Source organism: Rhineura floridana, chromosome 9, assembly GCF_030035675.1.
Source record: "Rhineura floridana isolate rRhiFlo1 chromosome 9, rRhiFlo1.hap2, whole genome shotgun sequence".
NCBI classification, from domain to species: Eukaryota; Metazoa; Chordata; class Lepidosauria; order Squamata; family Rhineuridae; genus Rhineura; species Rhineura floridana.
Window position 1 is genome coordinate 115,571,682 of NC_084488.1, and position 6,438 is coordinate 115,578,119.

A 6,438-nucleotide genomic window follows, 5' to 3' on the forward strand; every position below is an offset into this window, starting at 1 on the left:
ACCACCCACTCCAAAACCTTGCCCAAAAAGGGGACATTCGCCACCGGTCTGTAGTTGTTCAAATTATCTGGGTCCAGGGAAGGTTTCTTTAAAAGAGGTCTCACTATTGCCTCCTTGAGGCTACTAGGGACTACTCCCTCTCTCAAGGAGGCATTAACCACTTCCTTGGCCCAGCCGGTGGTTCCAGCCCTGCTAGCTTTCACTAGCCAAGATGGGCAAGGATCCAGAACTGACGTGGTTGCCCAGACCATTCCAAGCACCTTGTCCACTTCATCGAGCTGCACCACCTGAAACTCATCCAATAATAAAGGACAAGGCCGTGCTCCGGACACTTCACTGGATTCATCTGTCACAACGTTGGAGTCTAAGTCCCTACGGATGCAAGCAATCTTATTTTGAAAGTGTCCAGCAATTTTGTTGCAGCGGGCTTCAGATGTTTCTATAATATCGTGAGGGCCAGAGTGTAAAAGCCCCCGCACAACTTTAAAAAGCTCCGCTGGGCGGCATAAGGATGACCTAATAGAGGCAGCGAAATAAAGTTTTTTCGCTGTCCTTACCGCTTTCATATACAACTTACTGGTGGCACTTACCAAAGCATGGTTACATTCGTTGGGAGTTCGCCTCCATCTGCACTCCAGCCTCCTCTCTTGTTTCATCACTCTCAGCTCCGGGGTATACCACGGAGCTGTATGAGCTCTACATCGGAGGGGGCGCGCAGGAGCGATCGTGTCAATAGCCCGAGTCATCTCCGTATTCCACAGTGCGACCAGGGCCTCGACAGGAGCACCAGTCTTATCAGCCGGAAAATCTCCCAGGGCCCTCTGAAAACCAAGAGGATCCATCAGACTCCGGGAGCAGACCAACCTAACAGGTCCTCCACCCTTGCAGAGGGGAAGAGCTACTGTAAGTCTAAATCTCAACAAGCGGTGATCTGTCCATGACAATGGGGTAGATGAAAAACATCCCACCTCCAGATCACCATCTCCATGACCAGTGGCGAAGATCAAATCATGAGTGTGTCCCGACACATGCGTTGGGCCAGTAGAAAATTGAGACAGCCCCATTGTTGTCATGGAGGCAATGAAGTCCTGAGCTGCACCAGATAAGACAGCCTCGGCGTGGACATTGAAATCCCCCAGTACCAAAAGTCTAGGGGATCTCAATAGTACCTCCGAGACTATCTCCGTCAGCTCAGCTAAGGAAGCTGTTGGGCATCACTTGGCTGGCAAACTGCATTGCAAAATTCCAATAAACATGAATGTCAAAGGATGGCTGTGTTTCAGTTCTCATATTGTTTTAGAAAGTGGAAATTGGATAGATTCAGCTTGAAATGCACACCGAATCAAATTTCTCACCCATCTCTAGTTGGACTACAACTCCCATCTACCCTGGCCACCACCATTGTTGGCTTGGGTGATGGAAGTTGTAGTCCATCAACATCTGGAGGGATGCTACATTGATAGCCTTATCCTCCATGAGTTTGCCTAAACCCCTTTAAAGTCATCCAAGTTGGTGGCCATCACTGCCTCTTGTGGGAGCAAATTCCATAACTTAACTATCCACTATGTGAAGAAATAGTTTCTTTTATCTGTCCTGAATTCTCCAACATTCAGCTTCATTGGATGCCCACAAGTTCTAGTATTATGAGAGAGGGAGAAAAACTTTTCTGTATCTACTTTCTCCACACCATGAATAATTTTATACATCTCTACCATGTCTCCTCTTACTTTCCTTTTCTGTAGACTAAAAAGCCCCCAAAGTTGTAACCTTTCCTCATAGAGGAGTTACTCCATCCCTTTAATCATTTTGCTTGCCCTGTTCTGAATCTTTTCCAACTCTACAATATCCTTTTTTTTAAGGTGAGGTGACCAGAATTGTACACAGTATTCCCACAGCAGTAACACCATCAATTTGTACAATGGCACTATGGTATCGGCAGTTTTATTTTCAGATCCTTAATGATCCCTTGCATGGAATTTGCCTTTTTCACAGCTGTTACATACTAAGTTGACATCTTGCTCTAGAGTGGCCTTTCCCAACCTTTGAGTCTCTAGATGTTGCAGGACTACAACTCCCATCAACCCCAGCCACCATGGCCAATGGTCAGAAATTATGGGAACTGTAATCCAGCAACATCTGGGGATCCAAAGGTTGGGAAAGACTGCTCTAGAATGATACATTGTTCAGAAGAACTGGCTTAGAATATACGGAAACCTGTTCTTATTACTATACTACACTGCCTCATCAAGTCATGAACATCCATGTATGGAGTGGCCCCTTCCCTGAGCCTCTGCTCAGAGCATGGACACCTGCCTAGGGAGGATCTCTTGTTCGGAGCAGAGAGTAAAATGAGGCCAGACACCTTTTTCGGCTGCAATACTGTACCACCATGAAACACAACATTCTTTCCCTTGTTTCTCCTGGAAGTTAACAGAGAACTGGACACGTTATAGGTAAAGAATTTTCAGTAAAGCTTCCCACAAGAATGTGCTGTTCGTGCAGAAGGAGAGGAGTGTGTGTGACACAGAGTGATGGGGAGAGAGAGAGAGACTTGTATGAGATCTAAACAGCAGATGCAGGTGGTGGAAACGTAAATCACACACACACACATGTAATAACAGCAAACAGTTTCCGACAAGTTTTAATTATCCAAAATGGCACCATTCGTACACAAGGAACCCCAAAGTTTGCAGAAATACAAAAAAGCAAAAACCATAAGGGGAGGGAACCCCAAAACAGCAAACACCAAAATAGGGCTAAGCATGCTTAGTGGCAACAGAAAGACCCTGCTGGGAGAGGGGGAAAGTAAACTGAGGGGACAGGGAATGGAATGGAGTATCCAGGAAGTTCATGGCTGGCTGGCTGGCTGGCAGGGAATGAAACGGAATATCCAGGAAAAGGTCATGGCTGGCAGGCACTCTGAACTGGAGCATGCCACATTGCAACAATGCTGCAGGTCCCATGTGTACTGACTCCCCCTGAAGTAAAACAAGTGCCATCTGCGGCATCGTTTCGACACCTACTAGAGACCTATTTGTTCATCCAGGCATTTGCTGATTTTTAATACCAAGCCTTTGGTGATACACTTTTTAAAAATATGATCTGTTTTCTACTGTGGATTGTTGTAATTGTAATTTTAAATGTCCATGCATTGTTTTAATGTGTTGTGTACGTCATCCTGGAGTACGTGTGTGTGTGTGTTTATAATGAATGAATAGCAAATAAAGGCCATTTCAAAGACTGAATTAGTAATCCTCCCAGTAATCCACCACCTTTTTAACTCTGTGTAACTCTTTTTAACTCAATGCAAAAAAAGCATGAGGAAAGGTAGACAAAATGTTCAGACTTCCTCCATCTCCACCTCTAAATAAATTTTGTCTCCCCTCAGAAGAAAAGAAATAGCTCAATCCACCATTCAGATTTCATTGGGGGTGGGGGGAGATTTCAGTGTGTGCACGTGCATGAGTTTATGTGTCTGTGTGCGTAAGATTCTTAGCAAGATCCACAGGCTCCTTCTTAGATCCTTTCCCACCTAACACAATCTCCCAGAGATCTGTCTTTCACCTGACCCTGATCTGACTTCACGTGAGCACCTTGTTGAACCTTAATCCCCTGGCTTGAGTATTCTGATGAAAACAGGACCCCCCAAAATCAGAGCATCACATATTTGGCTACCACATCACATGACATGGTATATGTGCCATAGTGTGGCACACGGCATGTGCCCACTCCTCCCCCCACCATGTAAATAGCAGCTGAGGTCTGGAGAGTGATTTAAGTAGACCTCACTCTTTTATGGCACGCAGGTGTTCTCTTCCAAGCAATGACCTCAGATGTGAGGATTCCAGCTCAAGCAGAAAGTTCACGGCGAAACTTAATAGCAAGCAGAACAAAGTGAGGCAAAGAAGGAGAAAGCCCAGGTTCCAGGATAGCAAAGCAAAACGTACAGCAAGGCAAGGCAGGGCTCGAGAGAGCACCTTGGACAGCTCTGTGTGGCACTCAGGCTAGAGACTTTGTAAGAGCAAAGCTCAAATGTTGCTTCAGCACCAGGCAACCTCAAACAGAGTTTTAAATAGAGCTACAGCTCCATCTGGATGTTTCGCTCCAACTTCAGCAAGAGGAGCCTCTTCATTGACAGGGCCTCAAGCTGCTTTAACAGTTGTTGGCTCCCAACAGAGCAGAAGAGATCATGGTTCTGCTGGAGCGTCTGGGCTGGAGTCCTCGAAGGCAATGCAGCTGTCTCAGGGCTGGCACAATGGGGTCCTCCTACACCAGGCCTTCTGGGTTACCAGCTTGAGGGAAATCTTTTCCAAATTCTTTTCCCCAGCCTACACAGATATGGAATCAGGCCCCAGGATCATGATGTTATCATGCCCCCAAACTCTGCCTGCAAGGACAATCTTGTAAAAGAAGGAAAGCAAACTCTCCTTTGAATCTCTGCACAAGAAGCTACCTTATACCATCAGTCCATCCAGCTCAGTATTGCCAACAGTGACTGGCAGTAGCACTCTAGGATTTCAGTCAGGGTCTCTACCAGTCCTGCCTGGAGATGCCAGGGACTGAATCCTGGACCTGCTGCATGCAATGCAGATGCTCTATGGCAGAAGTGGGGGACCGTTGGCCCTCCAGATGTTACTGAACTACAACTCCCATGAGCCCTAGCAAGCATGGCCAACGGCCATGGATGATGAGAGTTGCAGTTCTGCAACATCTGCCGGGCCAAAGGTTCCTCATACCTGCTCTACAGCTTCTTTGGGGTGCCTTTTTATTTTATTTTAAAGCAGTGCTCGTCTTTTGCTGAGCTCTACCAGGGCCTGCAGATTTGACCGAATCTTGGCATGATGAACTGAGTTCAACTAAACGCAAGTCCAGCAGCTCAGTAAGAAAACCAACCCAAGAGGCAGAAGTGATCCGTTCTTCTCTCGGCTGGGCATCTTTCTACAAACACAGCGGCCCTTGCAAAGACAGCCAGCGCAGTCAAAGGGATTGTGCAGACACCTGTCAATTTCCATTTATCCCATCTTGTCTCCGAGAGGCAGATCGGTTAGGCTGGTTTTTCTCTATGCTTCTGAAGAGCAGGTTAAAACACTGGGCCAGATCAAAGGCTCATTGCAGTGAAATGAAAAAGCAGTGGACAGAAGTTGGAAAGGAACAGGGTGGTTTAAATCTGAAAGAGCAGCAGGGTGGAAGAATGAGGGAAAGAAAACATGCATTTGAACTCTAGGGCTCCCTTCACTCATTAATTGTGGAACCCTAACAAGCCATCTGTTGGCAAAATTGATTTCAAAAGGTCTTTCAAAGCAACCTGACAATCTTTCATTCCAAGTATCCACATATGCCAGAGCTTGGAACTGGATTTGGCCAGCAGGCCAGATCCTTATTCCCCCATCTCTCACAGGACATGTTTGACAGGTGGGTGGGGGTGGCCACCTATCAGCAATTATGCCAGTGCATCTTTTCACCCTGATTGGTGCATGGTGCTTTGAAGCCCAAGCAATCAGCTGATTGCTGGGGCTTCAAAGCACCATGCAGGGCTCCCTGCAAGCACCTCTAATCAGGACCTGCAAAGAGCCTCACAGGGCAACCCCCCTTTTGGCCCAGCCGTGACTTTCCCCGCCGCACACCTGATGCCATATATGACAGTAAGTGTAGCGCAAGTGGGTGTGGCTCAGCCAAAATCACCTCATGGGCCAAACGAAGAGGGTTAGCCAACCTAATTATGTCTGTGGGCTGGATGTTCCCTGCTGCTAGTGAATGCTACCCAAAACCTCTGATTGCAATGAATGACCATCAGGGGCTTATTTAACTTCCCAGAAGACTGTGTACACTCTTGCAGACCTGGAGTTTAAAACTAAAGTCTTAATTTGCTTGGCCACTGTTGGAAACAAAATACAAGTCTAAATGAACCCCTGACCTGACCTGACCCGACAATAAGTCAAGCCTCCTATTCCCAATTGCTGCCAGCCAGACTCCACTGGGATGTCTACAAGCAGGGTATAAAACTTTCCCTTCCTGTTTGGCATCACCTCCTGCTATTCAGAGATATGCTGCTGCTGACCATGGAGGCTCCATTCAGGTATTGTGACCAATAGCTACAACACGACTGAACCTCCTTGAATTTGTGCATTCCTCTTTAAAAGACATCTGAACCAATGGCAGTGGATTTCTGGCACCAATTGTGCATTGCATGAAGAAGTATTTTCTTTTGTCTGCTCCAGACCTCCTGCAGATCCATTTCACTGGATCACTGTGAAACTTTCATTTGTTAATGAGCATCATCATCATCATAATTTATTTGTATGCTGCCGTTCCACAGTAGCTATGCTCAAGGTGGCTCAGAACATCAAAAACTACATAATTTTAGCAGTTGCAAAAATAAAATAATATAGTCAAGTGATAGTCAAACAATAAACTAATGAAAACATCTCAATATACAAT